Genomic DNA, 22,260 nt, shown 5'->3' with positions numbered 1-22,260 from the left:
TCCAAAATGGGCACAAAAGAAGACTTTTGTTAAGCCTATGGCACCATAAATATGCAATGTTTTGCCTCGAAACTTGTTGAAATTATGACCATGTCAAGCAGAAAAGATCTCTTAGATGGAGATACAGATATGTTGTAGACATTAGGCAGATGAATCAAGACATGCATATCCACATATTCAGATCCGTGGATATAAAGATCATGAAGCTAATACGAGCAATCCAGAACATGATGGTAGTTTTGGGCACTCCCTGGAGGACATGTCTTCTGAGACCACCTACAACTACATGGTCATCAAATTGTTATGGCAAAAAGGTGCTAATGACTTGCATGTTAGTGTCACTGATGTATAAAGGCCCTGGATAGAACTCTAAATAGAGAGAGTTAAAGATGCCCTCCAGAACCCAGAAGGTCATTAAGGGCACCGATTGGGGTAAAGCACTTTCCCTTTGCTTAGACCTTTTGGATACTCTTTGTGTCAGAAAGCAGCTGCTGAACAGTTACTGTTCAGGTGATAGAGGTCCAGGCAATCTGCTTCTGGGGACAGTGCAGAGGTGCTTGACATGAAGCATCTGAAAAAGGGTGTGGTTTATGCACAGCTTATTGCCACTGCTGCTCAAGGAAACAGGACTTTTATTTACAAAAAGATACAAAAATTACATTGAGGACACCTGAATCTGCATCACCAGTTTCTGCTCCACATAGGAAACTGGCCCACAAGGCCCTGAAATCTTCTACTACTCAGTAAAGGGGCAACAATGTAAAGGCTTGTCTACATGATGCGTCAGTCAGAACCAGAGGGGGTGTATATTCCAGTGCGTAGTAGTGCGTCACACTTGGTCCCATCTGGACCCTGCTGGGGTCCACTACAAGTTCCATAGTATGTGTTAATGTCGTTCTGTTTCAATCAGTAATACATCAATGCGCACTAGGGAACATTTTAGTGTCTGCCAACAGGGTCCATCAGGACAGTTAGTGTGCAACACTCTAGCGCACGTTAGACTTTTCACCCCTCTGGTGTATCTAACAGACTGTGTAAACAAAACACAAACCAAAGAGAATTGTCACTTCCAAATGCAGACCTATGTGAGGAGGAGCCAAATGGAAACCATCATCAATGAATTACTATCCGGCTTAGATACGTAAGACATCACATGTCAAGATGGAATATGGCATCTTTTTGGGTAAAATTTTCAGCTGAAACTTTTTAATCAGAGGGAAAATGCAGATTTTGCAACACCAAAACATTTTGTGAATGTGCTGCTTGATTTTTATGTGAAATAACTTTTTGTTTTGAAATTACCTTACACTTCTATTTATTTAAAAAATGTAAAAATGCTTGATCAGAACATTGTTTGTCAGGAAACCTTTTTCCCCCTTCCGTTTTTCAGAATTGCCAGAGAACGGAGCTCAAAATATGATACAGCAAATCAGTGGCTAGTCAATGAAATCTCTTTAGCTCTGCCATATCCCTGCTAACTTGTGGCACCCAACAGCCTGATTTGCATCCCTGCTTTGTCCCCGACTTTTTGTTTCACTGACATACATGCAGCATGTCACAAAAAGCTGCACTCCCTACTGAAGGAGTGGAGGTGATGAAGGATGGCATCGTGGTTAAGGCCTTAAACAAGGACTCAGTTTCAAGCTCTGCCATGCACTTCCTGAGCAAATCACTGAATCTCTCTGTGCCTCAATTTCTCCAACTGAAAAATGGGGATAATACTACTTCCTTAGTTGGTCTTGTATATGTGTATTTAGATTGTGAGCTCTTTCAGGTAGGAACTGTAGAAGATCAGCCCTCTTTTGAGGTAGCTGTCTCAGGAAATCTGTAAGGATGCTTACTGTGCAGTACCAACTGTCCAGTTTTATGGGCTCAAGATCATCCCAGATATCCCTTTTTGTACTTCAGAGGTTGCAGCCCTGACATATCATAAATAATAGTTGGAGTCCAACTGTTTGGCGGCAGTAAAAATGACTGGACAGAAGAGGGTACGGTGGAAGAATTACACGCTGCATCTTACAACTTGCTGTTGTGACCCCTGTCCTTCTTCACTTCTCCCAATGCTTGTTGTGTCAACTGTCGTGTCACATCTAAAAATCACATTGCAAGCTCTTAGGGTTAGGGACCTTTTCTTTCTATTGTATTAAGTACCTACCACAGAGCAGAGAGAGGAAGAATGAACGTTAGCCTACCAGTCCACAGGCGCCAACTTCAATTCCCTGCACAGACAGACACCATGGGCAAATCACTTCATCTGTAATGTGGCCATAATGGTACTTTAATACCTCACAAATGTGCTGTGAGAATGAACACATTAAAGATGGTAATGCAGCTAACATGCTATGGAAATAGGGGCCATAAAAACTACCTCAGATATATAAATATTATTAAATGAGATATATTTTCTCTAACACTGAGGATACAGATGCCTGGAAAGTGTCATCATTTCACTAGTCCATCTTGGATCAATCTTTTAATAAAACTGCTGAGACTCCAGGCTTCCAAACATGAAAATATTTCAGATGGTGCCAGGTGAGGGGAAACTAAGGAATAAGAAAGGAAGATCAGGGTCCTTGCACAAAGATGACTGGCTTTAATCTACTCACAGTAGATTATGTTCCAAGGTGTGCTGGTCTCTCCACTGGATCTCCAGCATGTAGGTATGAATGGCGGGTAAAGATGGATCCTCAAAGAGGAGTCCACTGTCCCTGATTTTGTGCTGAGATTTTTAGACAGTAGCGAGAACCTCCATCTACTTAGCAACGTTTTCCCTGTTTTCTTAATGGATGCATGGTTCTCCTGGTTTCATGTGCTGCCTGTTGGATAGTAACATGAGAGGACTCCATGTCTGTCAAATTAAATTCTCTTGAGAGAGAGAACTACTTACAAAGGTGCTGCAACTGCAGCTACCATTCTAGCCATGTACATACAGACAAACGTGCAGGTGCCTCCTCCAAACTCTTCCCTCCTGGAGCCTGTGCTCCTTCCTCCAAGTTCCATGCAGGTTTCTGATGCAGTTCCACCACAGACTGCGGAATAGAATTTGGGGGGTCTATGCTAGAAGTATGGGCAGCTCTTCAGAGGCTTTCCACAAAGCAACTGTGATTCAGGGATTCACAGATAATTAGCAATATCAGCTATTGCATGTGTGTGTTTCTGTAGCAATGGTTCCACACAAAGTGCACAGCAATATATGTCCACCCATGATGGCCGCATCAACCTCTCTGAACTGATTTCCTCTGAAAGAGAAAAGAGGCTGAAGGTTTCATCTTATAACCTTATCCAATGGAAATCTTTCCAATGACTTCTGTGGGCTTCGGATCAGGCCAGTTTTTTCTGTTACAAACCACTTGGATAGTCGGGCACAATTTAAGGTGACTCTGCACAAAAAGGGGTGGGGTTAGAGTAACCTGGGGGGCACTGTAGGTCTAGTTTTATTGGCAGAGTTTGTGTGTGTGTGGGGGGTGGGGGGGCAAGTTGGGGGGGGAGCTTTCTGAATACTCAACTACACCTTGTTTTGCTTTTGATAGACCTGCATGTTCAGGAGTACTAAATTCACCCAGAGAAATGGAAAATAAAAATACGTTGGGCACCAAAATACTGTTCTTTCTGAGCTGTCTTCTTCTAGAGACCTCATAATAAAGGTATCCTGATGCCTGAAGGAGATGAATTTGATATCCTTCTGACATGAATCTGGACCCCTTCTGGATAGTAATCCACTTTATAACATCATTACAGATATTTTAGCATAAAGGCAGCCTCTTTCCTCAAAAGACAAAAAGCTAAGGTTGAGGCATTTGTAGAGCAGTATGAAAAACATACTGCCTTGTATCCAGTCAGGCTGAGCATAAACAAGGAATTTTGGCTTCAAACGTTCTCAGTCTCTCACACTTATTCAGCACAAATATTCAGGAAAAACAATGATACGACCATTTGTTTTAAGTGCTAAATCAATGCATAATTACTGGGAAGTATTTTTGAGTGAATTTTAGATGAGCATTTGACAAAATATAATATTGGAAACAATCTTTATCAAACATTCATGTGTAGTGTGAGAGATAAAAACAGGCATCCATAATTCATACAGCACAGTGTATTACCAAGTGTGAATAAGAGGCTGAATTTAAATGAGGAGGTCTGTACAATATTTTCTGCAAGGCATCTGCTTTAATCATTTACATTATTCACAAGACTTTCCAGAACAGTGAATCTTAAATATATTTGTGTTTGCGAGAATGTGTATGTGTACACACACTCACAAATATAGACCTGTGTATATGTACACGCACGTACACGTGCACACACAGTTTTTCTCTCGCCTGTGCCAAAGGCCTTTGAAGCCAATGGAAAGACTCCTATTGACTTCAATGGACTTTGCATCAGGTCCTTCATGTGCGTTTTTGTTTTTTAAATGGTGACTACTGGATAGGTGTGGTGCACACACAAACACAAGCTTATATAGTAGCTAGCATTCAAAAGTTAACTAATATATGACAGCTTCTGACATACTGGAGCTATTTCTTATTCAAAGTAGAGGGAATAAGAACGGGTAACTGCTGACAAGTGTTAACTATGTAAAGATATGAGGGCGAAGAATGCTATACAATAGCTAAGATTGATGTTAAGGAGATAATTTAGTACAGTCCCATCCAACAAAGCACTTAAGCATATGCTAAATTTTAACACGAGTTGCCCCAAAGAAATCAGTTGAATCAATGATTTCAATAACCGGTCTTCTTTAGTTGTGTGTCTGAGACTGCTCGAAATTTTAAAGGTGCAGTAGCTGCAGACAATCACACAGTTTAGAGGTTCATACTTCACTCAAGGCAGTGCAGCTGTTTGTGGAAGCATTGTAGGTTGGACATGAGGAAGGTCAGGCAACAATCCAGGCACAGATTTGTGAAACATTTCTGAACCTGGGCTTGATGTTCACAAATTCACCCCAATTACAGAGGGTTCTTCTGTGCAGACTGTGCCTCCAAGCCCAAGTGATGACATTGGGCCTAACTTTAAATCCTTATGCAGTCTCACTTAGTATTCTTCAGTTCCTGTCCTAAATCGTTAATAATGTTGCTATAAGTGACCAGAGAGCTGTCAGATTTGGGGGCATATCAATAATGGGGTTTGCGAAGAAGGATTTGTAAAGCATTTAGGCATCAGTAGGAACTAAAGGCTCCATGTAAATGTAAAATGCTATTGTTTATCATCTTCTACCACCGCATAAGGTGGAAGGTTGACCTACAAACTCTCAGAGGAGTTAGGAGATGTAAGACACCTTTTTAATCCCATTGCACTGGCTACCTCATGCATCCAAGGAAGTGGAGGAGAAAGCAGCCTCCAAGAAGCCACTGCTTCCCATCTCATGGAGACAGGCAAAGAGTAAGGGCCAAGATGGGAAATGAATGAAGCCCAACATACCAGCCAACAGAGCTGAGTCAGTGTGGAGGGGGAAGTGATCTGCTACTGGAATAGAGCAGTAATAGAGCTTACTTCACCACTGTGACAAGGTGGAAGATGAAGGACTGAATAGTGACTGTCAGAGTGACTATTAATACTGTGGTCTTCTCCTGAGCAGTACAACTATGCACTCATTTATATGGGTTCTGAAATTGCCTACTTATAGGAAAAGCCTAACCCCAACATTTCTTCCAGAGTTTACTAATGATTCCCAGTTTTTTCCAGTGGATTGCTCGATTTTGCCTTTATCCCCCTCTCCATCTCTTAGAAAAGTGCTTCTTGATTCTGGAGAATGTGTTTGCTTGGTGCCAGGAACAGTTGGTATTTCTATCTGGCAAGCTGTGTTATTGTTGTTGTTGGGTTTTTTTGTTTGTTTGTTTGGAGAGGAACAGTGAACACATGATGGGAAAAAAAGCAAAACACTGTAAATCTGTCTCAACAAGCTACTAACTGAGTTACACAGAGCATGTTACGAAATCCCATTTTTAAAATTATATCCAGCAGACAAGTCAGTGGAGAATCATGCATGAAATTCACACACTCTGAAGACCAATGGGAGAAATTTCACCTCTCTTTAAGAAGGAGAGTCCAAATGATTAAAATGATAGTGACCCATCATTTTAATTATCTTTCCAGTATGCTTCCTCTAATAGTGCTCTCGCCCCTGCTTTAACACAGTGAACGTTAATTCACTTCTCATATAGCTGTGCAAAAGGAAAGCAAGACTCAAGAGGTCCCATTCTGCCAGTATCTCATTCACAAGGTAGATTACAGTTACCCAATTTTCTCTTTGACTGTTTTATACTGGTACCCTGACTGACATACAAGGTTCCCATAATTCGTGTTTGGGGGAACATGCAAAGTAGAATTTGGGGTTGGGGAAAAAGTCAGAACATGAAAAGCATGTTTAAAAGACACACACTCTACAAAATTGTGTGAATTGATTTGGAACAAAGCACCACTGAGAGGACAGGGAAGGGTGATACCATGGGAACCAGGGTACTCAAAACAAGATTTTTCTTTGAGCAGGAGAATGGTCAGGGTACTACACAGGGATTCAGGATACTTGAGTTCAATACCTAGCTCTGCTATCGATTTCCCCTGTGACCTTGGGCAAGTCACTTAGTCTCCCTGTGCTTCAATTTCCTGTCTGTAAAATGGGGATGATAGTAATACTTTTTGTTTCTGTCTTGTCTATTTTGAAGGTAAGTTCTTCATGGGAGGGACTGTCCTTTGCTACGTTTATGTAAAAGAGTTTGGAGTGAGTGTCTGTTGGGGCCTGTAATAGCTAATATAAACAATACATCCGTTGGCAAGATACAAACCTTAAGAATGAGGAAAGTTAAATGTTGATAGCTCAGCCATGCCTTAGAGATGGGTGAACCTCCAAATGATTGGAAGTTTTGTTCAATTAACGATGCTAAAGCCTACATAAAGCTTATAAAAAAAATCACCAAGTCTTTGTAATCACACTGCTTCAGAGAGCATCTCCCACACCCTGAGTTAATATTCTGACATTATTTGATTTAATGCCTTTCTAAATGTACCAATCAGTAGGTTTCTAAAAGTGACATACAGTAAAACAATTATAACATAACAATATAAATTATGTCGACAAACTGAACCAGAAGATCTGGCACAAGGGTAAACCTGATAGCTTTCAGTCAGGGCACCCCACCAGACAACAAGGATCAATTAAAACATTGCAATAAAACACATAAAACACACTGCCCTCCCGAACCCAGGAATTCCATCCGTGTCTGAAAAAGAACTCTACAACATAAAATATGTGCAATGCCAGCTGCTCAGCTGGTTGATCGCAACAGATTTGTATTTGTATATGGGTGTCCACATTTACTCTGTGCTGGCTTCATGGAGCAAGTGGGCAGCTGGAAAAAAGTCAGGAAGAGAATACCCTGGCTGCTCAGAAGAATAGAGTTAGCCAACCACTGTGGAAGGACAAGGAGACACACAGATCAGCAAAACAAAGCTGATGCCTTTAAAAGTTAGTGTGATAGGGGGACACTCACCTCTTCAGAGTGCCTCCTGTCGGTTGGGTGTGAACCTGCACTGTCTTTGCTTGTGGCTCCTCCTGCTGGCCGTCAACCTCGACAGGTGGGTCTTCAGTGGCTCAGCCCTCCAGCCAAGTCACACACAGTCAAACGCATGAAGGAACCTCCTTCCGGGGCAAAAGGTTCAGCAGGGCCTTTCCCTGTGCCCTTGTGGGTATCTGCAAACCTGTCTCTGGGCTCAGCCTCTTCTGGGCTAGCTTTAAGCCTGGTATAGATAAAGCAGTGCCCTTAGGGCTCTGTCCCTGGAGACTCTAAGTCCTGCCTTCACTTCACTTCACTTGGGACTCTAAACAAGCCTTATCGCCTTCTCAGGGCTTAGGCCATCCTGCCAGTGGGAGGGGCCTAAGCCCACGCACTACTCCAGGTCCTGATGCATGGACCACTTACTACTTCCTGTAGCCCCTTCCACTTCACCCTAACCTCAGGGCTGAAGATCTCAACTCCTCCCATTACTCACCCTTCCTATTCCAGCCAACAACTGATCTACTCTGCCTCTGCAGCTCCTGTTACTTTGATTGGCTGCTTCCTTACAGTCTCTCTTGACAGGCCTGGAGGACCCACCTTCACTGCTCCTTTTCTGGGGCAGGGTGTGGTAGGACCCTGAGGCCTCCACTAAGGGGTCCTCAAAGAGCCCAGTACACCCTGTCACAGTTGATTTCACAAAGTCCCCTAGAAAAAAGCAAGTTCTGAGCTGTGGGCAAACAAATATATTACCTACAAAATTAAAAATCATCAAGCACAATTAAAACCCTAATAGTCACAATTTAAACACACTGTAAGTCGCTTTTTTTATGTGATCAGTTTCTGCCTAAAGAAACAATTTTCAGCCTTGGTAAAAATTCAAGAAAAACCATGATTTAGAACATACCTTCTGAGACAAGTTTAACTGGAGCAATGCTAAGAGGTCGCTCTCTAATAAAGATTCCAAGCAGCCTCAATGATGGCTTATTGCAGCCTAATAAACCTTCCCCTCCTACGTAATTACTTCAGAAGTGTAATGTGCTGCCCTGGTCCACACCCTCCTCCCCGTCACACTCACACACACATTTTTCCTTTTGTAATTAAATGGAGAAAAAGTCTCTGCATTAGTTTTCTTAACACTTTATAAAATAACAGCGAGATTAATTAAGAGGTCTGTATTTCTATTTCAAGGTTCAAATGCTTTCACTAAGCACGTTGTGCTTTCAGAATCCACAGTGTCAGCAGAATCTCTGACTAAAAATACGGACTTTTTTTTCCTTAATCTCTTCCTCTCTATATACAATTTGTGAACAAATGTGAATGATTAAGAGCCCTGGGCCCCATCCTCAGCTGTAGTAAACCACCATCGCTTCACTGAAGTAAATGGAGTAGGAGCTAAGAGTGGCAGTAGAGGAATGCTGAGTAGGAATAGAGAGGATATGTTACCTCTGTATATGTCACTGGTGCAACTGCTACTGAAACGCTGTGTCCCATTCTGGTGCCTGCAATTCAAGAAGGATGTGGAAAATTTAGAGAGGGTTCAGAGAATGATTACAGGATTGGAAAACCTGCCTTATGGTGATAGACTTCAGGAGCTCAGTCTATTTAGTTTATCAAAGAGAAGGCCAAGAGCTGACTTGATCACAATATATAAGTACCTAGGTGGGAACGGAAATCTGAGAGAGGGCTCTTCAAACTAGCAGACAAAGGTAGAACAAGATTCAATGGCTGGAAGCTGAAGCTAGATAAATTCAGACTTGAAATAAGGCAGAGATTTTTAACAGTGAAAGTTTTTAACGACTGGAAAAATTTACCAGTAGTCGTGGTAATTTCCATCACTGAAAATTTATAAATCAGGATCAGATGTTTTTCTAGAAAATATGCTCTAGTTCAAACAGGAATTAATTCCAGGAAGTCCTATGGCCTCTGTTATGTAGGAGCCAGAGCAGATGATCACAATGGCCCCTTCTTGATTAGCAATCTCTTAATTAAACTGGGCTGGGAACACTTCCAATTTTGGGGCAATGGGCATAGACCCTAAAGGTACATTTACACAGCAAAGAAAAACCCGTGACTGTCCTGTGCCAGCTGACTTAGGCCCGGGCTGATTCATTGCTATGTAGAGTTCTGGGCTGGGGATGGATCCCGAGCTCTGGGACTCTTCCACCTCGCAGGGTCCTAGACCTTGGGCTCCAGTCTGAGCCCTGAAGTCTAGAGCAATGAAATAGCCTCACAGCCGGAGCTTGGCAAGCCTGAGACAGCTGGCACGGGCCAACTGCAGGTTTTTCTGTACTGTGTAGATGTACCCTAACACTCTTTGGTCCATTGTTTCTTTCTATAATGGGTTGAGCTTGAACTTTCAATAAAAGACCCCCATGCACATTGGAAAGAAAGGCTTTGAAATCCAGACCCAAACCTGGTGACAGATGGCTTAGGCCCATCTCTAAATTGGATGTACACTACTTCAGGTATAATACATCCTCTGCAGCTCTCAGCCACGTGCTGCTCCTCAATATATACTAGTTAGCACAACAGAGTTTGTTTCTTAGTTTCTTAAAACTGGCTACTTTACTATCTTCTTTGTTTGAAATTCCAAACTCAAGCAGGCTGCCTGCTGTCTAAGAAGAAAGACACGTTTAAAAAGTTAATTGATTTGTTTTATTAGCCATTCAAATTATATTTTTTCTTCAGCTTTACACACATGAAAAAGGGCTCCTCTCCATATGCTCCAGGGAAGCATGCTTGGCATACCTTAAAGTTACACAAATGTCATTCATATATCCTTTCTCTAGCAAACAAGGCAAGTAAAACACTAAAACTATCTTCCAACCCTGACAATCCACCACTCTCAACAAGTCTCTCTACTATTTTTGCACAAGTTGGATACACACATTGAAGTGATTGTTTTCTTAGGCCCTAATCCTGCAAAGATTTATGCACGTGCTTAATTTATGTTCATGGATAGCACCATTGACTGTAAAGGTTTGCATGATTGGAGCTTAAGTGGTTTAATAAAATCAGCTTAGGTCCTGGTTCAGCAAAGCTCAAACACATGCTTAACTTTAAGTACATGCTTAGGTATTTTGCTGACTATGGATAGACTTAATCATGTACTTGAAAGTCAAACACATGCTTAAGTGCTTTGCTGAATAGGATCCTTATTGTAAACTAATAGCATAAAGGAACAGAATTACACTGTCTTTAACTTGTGCCTGCAAACCTCTAACCGATTCCTTAGACATGTCTAAGATGGCATATAATGCATTTAATACCCTTCTTTAAAATTACTTCGCCCTTTCTCCTACTACTGTATTAATATGCTGAAAGTTCTCTGAGAAAAGAGAAGGCATATTGTATCTTATCAGATAGAAGAGGATCAAGATTTTGGGCCCAAGTTTGCCTCAGCATTTTCTGCATAGGGAGAAGTGTGTCCAGCTGATGTTTTTAACCATGGCAAGCTCCCCAAGAGTTAGGCTTAAGAGGAAGAAAGGAAGTCAGACAGATCTCTCAGCAAAGCAGAATCTGCACAAAATTCTACACTCTTCTTGGAATACATTTGGCCTGTCACTAAATAATAGGAAGTCACACTTGGAAGTTTTGGCAGTTCTTACAGAAACCATCGATGGCTGACACAGTCAAGATACTGGGTCTCTCGGAGTGGAGGAAATGCTATGATTTAAAAAAAATAGTGCTGGAATTGATCATTCTGAGTTGTGCTCCCAGAGGAATATGGTCTCTGGCTGAATACTTTAAATCATAGGTTTAATTTACATGATATTCCTAACAGAGGTAGAGTAGGATGCAGTAATTTCATGAGGTATATCTAAGCATTTGGTTTTCAGTTAATCACTTGTAGTTCATGACAAATATGAAATGTTGGTATTTTGCTATAAAATCATGTGCATTTTTGTATTTGTTGGAAATATAAACAATTATAAAGTGAATATATACGGTGTGAGTAGAGCTGAAGCCAGATGTATAATACAGAACATATAGGGCAGATTTTCAAAGGAGCTCAGCACTTAATCACTCCCATTTTGGTTCCCAAGTACAAGTTTGTGTAGAATAGGTTAAAAAGTGTGTGGTTGGCATGTTCTAATATTTTTTAAATCTCTAGAGGTGAACCTAGTCTTTAACTCAACCAGTTTAGCATGTGGTAAAGCATACACAGTTTTATCTATACTAGACTTTTCAAATGTGTTAAATATGCCGGCTATCACATGCTAACAGCCTACCTTTAGGTCATAGTCTAGATAAGGCCTAGGTGGCTAAATTTTTAAAACAGCCTAGCTCTTTCTTTAGGCATAAAAAGTGAAGTGGCCAAAATTTCAGAATTTCTAAGCATCCAGAAGCTTCCATTTTTCTAGATGAGAGCTGCTAGTTATCAAGCACTTTTGAAAATCTGGCCAGTTCACCACTAGAAGATAAGGACTACATCAAGGCAGAATTAAATAAATAAATAAATAAATAAAAATCAGTACTCACAAAACTTAACAAGCTCCCTGGTTGAACTACATCTCCCATCATGCAGCACAGTGGCTCAACAAGAGGGGATACAATACTTGATGCATCTTGGGAGTCCCTGGTCATGCTTCGTTATGGGAGATGCAGTTGGGCTGAGGAATCTAGTCCCTAGCAGAGAACATGAGCATGAAGCAGACAAGTAGCTCCCATGAAGAATCATAGAGGCATTTCCAAATAGAAATTTTTCGGTTTCCAGGCATTCAATTTTTCAACAAAAAGTCAAAATTTTCCATGGAAAGCAGAGCCTTTTTGTGAGTGGAAAAAAAACTGGTGTGGGGAAAACAGAATTTTCCATAAAAACTAGTTTGATCAATTTTTTTTTGACCAACCTTAAATGAAGGGCTTTTTGATTACATCAAACCCTGCGTAGAGCAATATGCTGCAGTGCAGGGGACAACAGTTTACTTGATCTGGATGGCTCTTGAGAAACAGATCATTAAGATCCTAGGAGACAGTGTTAGGAGAACAGGTTCTTCTTTTAAGCCTGGACCTAATTCCTAGCTTTATTTCTTAAAGATTAGGGAGTCACTTGGAAGCACCTGTCCTTGATGGTGGGAGAGGGAGATGGAAAGCACTGTAAAAAAACCCAAGTTTTTATTCTTAGAAGTAATAATATTCCCAGTGTTAATGGAGATTAATTTTAAATGAGCACGTGTAACTGTAAGATTTGATGCTTGTACTAAGGAACTGTTATAATATGTATATTTAATTTACATACAATCATTTATGCTAATTTAATTAGTTCTCTGTTTTGTTCTTGATTCTCCACTGAACTGTGAGATGTCCTTCCTCAGAGATCGTTGGAGAACTGGGGTGGGGCAGAATAGAAAGAGAGAGGGACCTCTACTGAAACCTGCAGATGTGGGAGTAAATAGAATCCTGGGGTTCTTAAAGACAAACTGTAATTTCCCAGCCCAGAGTCTCAGAGGAAGGATTCCAATGATTCTCACCACTCACAAGAAACAGTGGGAAAAACCTCTTTCTCATCTTGATTCTCACCAGCACATTCCATATTCATGCCTGATCACATCAGTCAGTCTCCATGGGCCATTTAAATCTTTACTGCTCTACTGAGTCTGCCAGCAGGGGTGCCAGCCGAGGAGTGGTGGTTTCTAAAGATGAGACTATTAAGCCATGTTTTATTAAAAACTTCTCAATGCAAACAGTATGCAATCACTTAAAAAGTGGAAATCCAAGAGAAAACAAAACCAACTATTCTGAATCAGGAATACCCCATGTGGCCTCAATCAATAGATGTACAGCACAGATTTTGATACAGGTTTTCACTAAGGCCCCTTTCCTCATATGCAAAACTCCAAAGTGCAGACCACAGCTGGTTTGCATGTCTATGTGTGGATGTTCATGGTGGCACATCTACAGGCTCCTCACCATGAAAGAACCAATGTCTAAGATGACCCTTCAGTTTGTATGGGCATATTGTGGTATGGTTATTGGGAAATTTAGACCCAGAGTGTTTCAAGAGTAACATATCAAAAATGATGGGAGCAGGGGGGAACAAAAAATAATCAGTGACAGAAAGAAAATTATCCTACAATATCCCATTGACAGGGGATGGGATGGATCAGGCATTTAAGCAGTGAGCTATTGAGTGGGCTTTAATTATAAGTGATTATTAATCCAGCTCAGATGGTAGTGAACAAAAATTATCTTTTGATGGTGATTGTTTGGTAACCTATGTGAAAGAAGTGGGAGTCTCACTCCAGTTCCATCCACATCCAAGTGTCAAACACCTCACCATCGGTATTAACCAAGGACTGAATAGCCATGGAGGATGAACTACCCTCTCATCTCCAAAAGGGAGGTTACAGAACAGGGTGGAGGTCACAGGGCAATGCGCATACATCTTGCATGGCAAGCTCCTGTACGTGTTCAACGGTTAAATTGAGGACTTCAGGTCCAAAGCTGTCAAATTCGGCTCCTTTCCCAGTGTTAGATTCACTTTTTAAAAATATGTCTATTTTTGAATGATCTTGAAGAATTGTGAAACAACTGGAATATTAAAAAAAATGTGGCGCCCAAGACTAGCTGAACTTTCTTGTGTTTTCCCATCTCATATTCAGCATACAAGAAAATAAATCTTTTGTGTGCGTCAACACTGCATCAGGGAGCGAGTGTCCAAGCCCAGGTCCACAGCCTTGGGTTAGTATGCTAAAAACAGCTGTGTAGCTGGTGTTTTGAGATTGTGACTCTGGCTGGAGCTTGGGCCCTCTTGCCCGCCCATATACCCTACCAAACTTGAGACCCTGAGCCAGAATATCTACAGCGTTATTGTCAGCATGCTAGCACGAGCCTTACTAACACAATTCTGTGGGAGAATCACCCCGAGATGCAGTGTACACAGACTGTTTCCCACGTCCTTATCAAACTTCACTCAGACCCACCAGGTTTCACAGTGCCTCTGCATGACTGACACACATAGATTAATAGATCTCTCATGACAACACAGTGAAACTGACACCTCACACACCATCTCCTTTGACAACTGTACCCCTCCCCGCCACCAAAGTCTCCATTCCTCCTTCATTCACTGGACTGGTTTGCTTGGTCTTTTTACAGGCACTTGGTCACAGGGCCAGCATGTGATCAGAGACTAGAAATATTTTATCTCACCCTATCCAAAGGCTCCCCTGTGAGCACACGTATTTTAATATAGGTTCACATTCACAGAGTGGCAGAGGGGTCTGTCCCATGAGTGAGTGTCTCTAGTACTGGTGAAGCCAGCCTTTCAGAATTTGGGTTGCCATTGTCTCTTACCTTCCAAGCATAGTCTTAAAGTCTCCAATGTATCATTCCTTTTAAAACCCTAATGTTTCGGGGAGAAAGGAGAGTGGGTTAGTCATGATTTCTGGGAAAGAGGTCCCATACTACCCCATCTCTTCTCTGCCAATGCTTCTGGGATGATGCAAGCCAGATTTCTCCATATTGTTCAGCTAATGCGCCTCAACCACAATGTGCAACAGCCCAAATATGCTCCAATCCCAAGGAGATTTGGCCAAACACATCACATGGGTGGGCTGATTGAGTGAGAATGTTAAATTCATTGCAATTGTGTTGTAAAGCAGATTCAAACCTAAATCTCCAGCTGAGAAAGGCTGCTGCGTTAACCTACAATGCCCACTTGACTCTCTCCTAAGGATCATGATAGATTTCTTTTCATCTGAAGAAGAAAATAAATTGCTGGAGGGGAAAAAAAAGATTTGGGCTCTTTAAAGACTAATCACTTTCAGGCACTGTATAGCAAACAGCAAGATTCAGACTGAATCCCTTTACAGCATTACTCATGACAGCTTACAACCCAGACTATTAAACATTCATCAATAAAAATTTAACATCCCATCTTCCCTTTGATATCCTCAACTGCTCCCTACATAAGACAAGAAGGCTTTCCACAGCTCAGTGTGATGGCAGGACTTCAAAGGAGCCACCACCACTAGCCTGCTTCGAACGGTTTCTTGTATTTAGAAAGCAGAGTTGTCACATGGGAGGGGAGAGGGTAACACAGGAGCTTCTTTCTGGCTTGAATATATGTATAATCCCTCCCGAGGGGTGCAGTATGTCCACATTGTGTCTGTGCTGCAAGTTGCAATATATGTTTCTCCTGTATCTTAAGTATCCTGCAGACCACACAGCAGCCAAAAAGGAGCAGTTAAACAGTGTGTGCTATCTGAGCTGCTGGAAAACCGGAGAGGGTTTTAATCTAAAATCTGTAGGGTTTTGTTCCGTCTCTTAATTGAACCATTTGCTGTGGCTGCTGTTTGTGAGGGGAAGGAATGGAATAAAGTCTTGTAAACAAGTCAATCTCTTTGTTTTCTTGCTGCCTCAGGAAGGCGAGTTCATGGGATTCCTCACCTTTAAAAAAGGCAGGCAGGGGATAGGCAGAGCTCGAGAGGGTCAGTTTGGAACCCCAGTTTAAAAAACAACAGTGCTTGACAGAACGGTCCAAAGCCCTATAGCAACATTCTTGTCACATATAGCTCTGTTCTCCAATCCCTATTCAGGCAAACTTCCCATAAACAACTAAGGACTGAGGGTCCCATTGTCCTCTGTAGAGGAATAAACCATATAAGGGAGAGGAAAAGCAGCTTTAACTTTCTAAGTTTTTCATTTTTCCATTTGTGGTGTGGAGTCTGTTTCTGTGTGCATATCTGCATGTGCAGCCACACACACCAACACACCCTGCTAAAGAAACCAAGTTCCTAGACCAGGGGTGGGCAATAATTATCGCTGAGGGGCCACTCCATGAATTCTGGTAAGTCGTCACCAGCCAGAGTCACTTCCAGCTTCCGGTCACGTGACCAGGAGCCGGAAATTTGGGAAGCGCATGGCCGAGAAACTAAGCTGCCCGACGCTCCAGTTACCTTTGCAACTGGAGCATTGGGAAGCTTAGTGATTCTTGCTTGGTCGCTTCCTGAACTTCCTGCTTCTGGCCATGTGACCAGAAGCCAAAAGTTCGGGTACTAACCGGCCGAAAGCTGGCTGACACTCCAGGGTAGCTTAAGCAGAGCTTGGGCAGCAGAAGCAACAGATTAGGTGGGCCTGCTTTCGCCCCTGCATGGCGGGCCAGACAGAAATGTTAGATGAGCTGGATCCAGCCCACGGGCCATATTTTGCTCACCCCTGTCCTAGATGGATAGTCCAATCAGTTTGGATTAACTTTGCTTTCTTCCATGTTGATGGAACTACAGAAGCTGAAACGCAGAATAACTTTGAGAAAAGCCATTCTTTTATGTTTTCCAGACCAACGCAAAAACTCATAAGTTTCCCAACACAATTTCTACAGACTTAAGACCTTTGAATAGTGCAACTAAGCATATTGTGAAGGATTTTCAACTGTCCATTCACTATTATTCATTAAGGATGGATTTGAGCTGCAGAATGCAGAGGTGGATATAGATTTTGAATGTCCCTGAGTGTGTGATGTTTAGTTCCAGGCTTTCAGTTCTGGCTCATTTATACATTTTAGGTTTGTCACTTGCTCTTCATCTGCAATCAGATACAGATACAGATTTGCCTTAACAATAAGGCAAAGGGCATAATTCTATTGTGTTTTTCTGGGGGGAAGGAATAAGCCCAAGCTACAGAATTCAGAGCTGGATCTAACTTTGCTCAAAGGTTGTGTGTGTTCAGATCAGGTTTTGAACCACACCTACTTTGAGGAAAATGAGGTAGATAACACTGACTGCAGTAGCTGGGAATTCATCCTTTTAACACAGTGCCATTGGAAGCACTACATTTGGAACTGGAGGCCCTGTGGGATGGAGACAATTGGAAAACCAACTCATTTGATTTGAGTTGGTAAGTGATGGCTCTCTAGTCACCAGCATATGAATCTGGTGGTTTCCTTGAAATAACTTTTTTTCTGATAATTTCAAATAATTTCTTCTGATAAGCCCCTTGTTTCTTTAGGGACGTTCTTCAAACATTTCCAACTGCTGCAGATGCTGGTTCAGCTGCACTGATGTCAGCAATGTCCGGCGCCCTCGTCTGTAGAGCACGCTGACTGGCAACTGTGTTTTAAATAGTCTTCTTACTGACATTGGGCTTGGAAGAACAGCGGCAGCTGGCAGACTGACTGTGCTCCAATTCCCATTGTTGCCTATAGCAGTGGACTTGATATAAAGGCTCATCAAGAATATCCTGCGTCTCTCTTCCACATTGTATTATTACCCAAAGACTTGCACTTTGCATTGTTCAGACTCAACTGCACTAATTGCACTGCAGTTGTGGCTGTTCACATGTTTTACTGTGGCCTTTTTTCATTTTCTTTAGCCTCCCTTGCCTTCTAAAAACTTTCGCCCCCATCTTCAGCGCCTGGAACATTTAGCAGATTAACAACAGTAAAATGAAAAAATTGCAGTTCTTTAGGACACAGACACAACATTTCCTCTGCCTCTCGCACATGCCTTTGCCTCTGCTGTCATATTCTGAGAACTTGTCTTTAAAACCACTTCCCAGTATTTTAAAATTACTAGTGAGTGGTCTATGGTACCATTTCAGAGTGTACAGGTGTCTCATTTCAGGAATAAAGTCTGACATATGTTCTAGGACAATTGCTAGTTAAAGAAAAGTTAAGCAGGTTGAGACTATACATTATTCTCTCACTTATTTCTTCTCACTTAAGAAGCATGGCAGTTTTGGGAACCTTTCTGTATTCAGTTGTCCAGTCTCTGTTCTAAAGGTTATTAGAGTTGTTTAACATTTATCACAGTACTGGGCTTTTCTTTTCTTTTTTAAATCTATCTAAAGACTTTCCCTGGAGGAATGACTTCCAAGCATTATGAACCAGCTAAGATAGGCAAGCTGGAAAATGAAGTGGCCTAAGCAGAGCCAGAGTGCTTGTTTGCCTTTGTGAGTCAAGAAGGAATGGAGCAGCGGAGAATGAACAAACACTGTAGTCAGAGGGCCCAGCTTCCAGCACTCACCATGAGCCTTCTGCCTGCTCCAGTGGTGTGAAGGAGCTGTAAAAGCCAGTTCAGCTAGCCTGCTGAACATGAGGGAATCCCCAGGCATTATACAGCCTTCACAGCTGGCTCTGGGCCACCGTCTACTCATAGCCCCCAATATAAGGGACATGGCTGGAATACTATTGCAGTTTGGTGACCCCCCAGTTTGTCTTATGGGGAGCAGGAGGAATATAAAGGTAATGTGTGGCCACATTCATAGCCTGCAATGCTGCTAGTAGGACTGGACTTAATCAAGCCCAGAGCAGCGGTCCCCAAAAGCATGGGTTGCGACCACAAATGGGGTTGCACTATCAACAGATGGGGTCGTGGTGATCCCTTTGCAGAGGACTTAATTTTGCTTGCAGAGCATGACCTTGAAGGCACAATACATGCAAGGTCATGATGCAGAGAGGACACCGTTTTGCCCTACTAACTGGCATTTTCTGCACAGCATGAACTCACACACACCATACGTATGAGGTCACACTGTGCAGAGGACGCTATTTTGTAGAGCAAAATGGCATCCTCCATGTGCTGTGACCTCATACGTAGGGTGCATGCAAAGTCATAGTGTGTGGAGGATGACATATTGCTGTTCAAAATGGTATTCTCCATGCTGTCTGGGGTCCTGGCAGGAAAGACTTCATTAAAATGGGTTCATGCCAGCAGAAACTTTGGGAATCCCTGGCCCAGAGTCTGTAATGAACCATCTACACCTCCTTAATTGGGTGGAAGGTGGCAGTAGCTTTTAATAGATAGGAGGAAGCATAATATGCCTGCATAGTGTGTATCACATCCCTTTCAAGGGGCTGGTCCAAATTGTGACAGAGGTAACCCCATCCCTCAGCATATGCTACTCCTGGACCAGAGGATGAGAAAAGTGTGAGGTAGCAAGCCGTGATGGATGTTGATGTCTAGTCACAATTTGCTATCATTTTGAAATCACAATTGCAAACATGAACACAAATAAAAACATAAGAAAATAAAAATGGCCACACTGGGTTAGCCCAATGCTCCATCTAGCCCAGTATTCTGTCTTCCGACAGTGGCCAAATGCAGGTGCATCAGAGTGAATGAACAGAACAGGAAATCATCAAGTGATCCCTCCCATCAGCCATTCCCAGTTTCTGGCAAACAGAGGCTAGGAACACTTCAGAGCATGGTTTTGCATCCCTGCCCATGGTGGCTAATAGTCATTAAAGGACCTATCTTCCATGAATTTATCTAGTTCTTTTTTGAACCCTGTTATAGTCTTGGCCTTCACAAAGAGTTCCACAGGCTGACTGTGCATTGTGGGAAGAAATACTTCCTTTTGTTTGTTTTAAACCTGCTGCCTATTAATGTCGTTTGGTGACCCCTAGTTCGTATGTTATGTGAAGGAGTAAATAACACTTCCTCATTTACTTTCTCCACAGCAGTCATGATTTTATAGACCTCTGTCATATCCCCCTTAGTCATCTCTTTTTCAAGCTGAAAAGTCCCAGTCTTATTAATCTCTCCTCATATGTAAGCTTTTCCATACCCCTACTCATTTTAGTTGCCCTTTTCTGTACTGTATCCATTTCCAATATATATATTTTGAGATGAAGTGACCAGATCTGCATACAATATTCAAGATATGGGCATACCATGGATTTACAAAGAGGCAATGTGATATTTTCTGTCTTATTATCTATCCCTTTCCTAATGATTCCCAACATTCGGTTAGCTTTTTTGACTGCCGCTGCACGTTGAGTAGATGTTGTCAGAGAACTATCCACAATGACTCCAAAATGTCTTTCTTGAGTGGTAACAGCTAATTTAGACCCCATCATTTTGTATGTACAGCTGGGATTATGTTTTCCAATATGCATTACTTTGCATTTATCATCATTGAATTTCATCTGCCATTTTGTTGCTCAATCACTCCGTTTTGTGAGATCTCTTTGCAGTCTGCTTTGGACTTGACTATCTTACTACTTTTGTATCAACTGCAAATTTTGCCACCTCACTGTTTTACCCCTTTTTCCAGATCATTTATGAATATGTTGAACAGTAATGTTCCCAGTACAGATTGCAGGGGGACACCACTATTTACCTCTCTCCATTCTGCAAAATGACATTCATTCCTACCCTTTGTTTCCTATCTTTTAACCTGTTTCAGATACGTGAGAGGACCTTCCCTCTTATCCCATGACTGCTTAGTTTGCTTAAGAGCCTTTGGTGAGGATCTTGTCAAAGGTTTTTTGAAAATCTAAGTACATTATATCCACTGGATCACCCTTGTCCACATGCTTGTTGACCCCCCTCAAGAATTCTAATAGATTGATGAGGCATGATTTCCCTGTACAAAAACCATGTTGACTGTTCCCCAACAAACTGTATTCATCTATGTGGTCTGATAATTCTGTTCTTTACTATAGTTTCAACCAATTTGCCTGGTACTGAAGTTAGATTTACTGGCCTGTAATTGCCAGGATCACTTCTGTAGCCTTTTTAAAAAATTGGTGTCACATTAGCTGTCCTCCAGTCACCTGGTACAGAAGCTGATTTGAGTGATAGGTTACATACCACAGTTAGTAGTTATGCAATTTCACATTTGAGTTCCTTCAGAATGCTTGGGTGAATGCCATCTGATCCTAGTGACTTATTATTGTTTCATTTATAAGTTTGTTCCAAAACCTCCTCTAATGCCACCTCAGTGTGGATAATTCTGCAGATTTGCCACCTAAAAAGAATGGCTCAGGTCCTCAGCTGTGAAGACGGATGCAAAGAATTCATTTAGTTTCTCTACAATAGCCTTATCTTCTGTGAGTGCTCCTTTAGCATCTCGATTGTCCAGTGGCCCCACTGGTTGTTTAGCAGGCTTCCTTCCTGATGTACTTAAAATTTTTTTTGCTGTTACTTTTTGAGTTTTTGGCTAGCTGTTCTTCAAATTCTTTTTCAGCCTTCCTAATTAATTATATTATATTAAATATAATACACTTCACTTGTCAGAGTTTATGCTCCTTTCTATTTTCCCAGATAGGTTGTAACTTCCACTTTTTAAAGGATGCCTTTTTGCCTCTAACTGCTTCTTTTACTTTGTTGTTTAGCCTGGTGGCACTGTTTTCGGTCCTTTTTCTGTTTTTTTAAATTTGGGGTATACATTTAAAATGATCCTCTAGTGTGTCTTTTAAAAGTTTTCATGCAACTTGTAGAGATTTCGCTTTTGGCACTATATCTTTTAATTTTTGTTTAACTAACTTCCTCATTTTTGTGTTGTTTTCCTTTCTGAAATTAAATGCTACGGTGATGGGCTGCTCTGGTATCTTTTTCTCCGATTCCCGGGATGTTAAATTTTATTATGTTATGGTAATTATTACCAAGCGGTTCAGCTATATTCACTTTTTGGATCAGATCTTGTGCTCCACTTAGGACTAAATCAAAAATTGCCTCTCCTCTTGTGAGTTGCAGGAGTAGCTGCTCCAAGAAGCAGTCATTTAAGGTGTCCAGAAACTTTATCTCTGCATCCTGTCCTGAGGTGACATGTACCCAATAAATATGAGGATAGTTGAAATTCACCATTGCTACTGAGGTTTTTTTTATTTTTATAGCCTCTCTAAATCTCCCTGATCATTTCCCAGTCACTATCACCATCCTGGTCGGGTGGTCAGTAGTTTATCCCTACTTCTATATTCTTATTATTCAAGCATGGAATTACTATCCATAATGATTCTATGGTAGTGTTTGGTTCATTTAAGATTTTAGCTTCATTTAACTTTGCTTTCTTTCACATACAGTGCCACTCTCCCACCAGTATG

General features: G+C 41.6%; 1 long non-coding RNA gene across 1 annotated transcript in view; it reads right to left on the bottom strand.

Annotated features, from left to right (window-relative positions):
* The window catches only part of LOC137143624 (uncharacterized), a 30,236-nt gene extending 22,629 nt beyond the window's left edge, over positions 1–7,607 (bottom strand). Inside the window, exon 1 of the long non-coding RNA XR_010917223.1 lies at positions 7,488–7,607. This is a non-coding gene — a long non-coding RNA (uncharacterized lncRNA). The remainder of the gene's footprint in view (positions 1–7,487) is intronic.
* Between the last annotated feature and the right edge of the window lie 14,653 nt (positions 7,608–22,260).

Source organism: Emydura macquarii, unplaced genomic scaffold, assembly GCF_026122565.2.
Source record: "Emydura macquarii macquarii isolate MOO-44397 ecotype Brisbane River unplaced genomic scaffold, CSIRO-AGI_Emac_v2 contig_67, whole genome shotgun sequence".
In the NCBI taxonomy this organism is placed as follows: Eukaryota; Metazoa; Chordata; order Testudines; family Chelidae; genus Emydura; species Emydura macquarii.
This window is presented reverse-complemented; position numbering and strand designations above follow the sequence as displayed.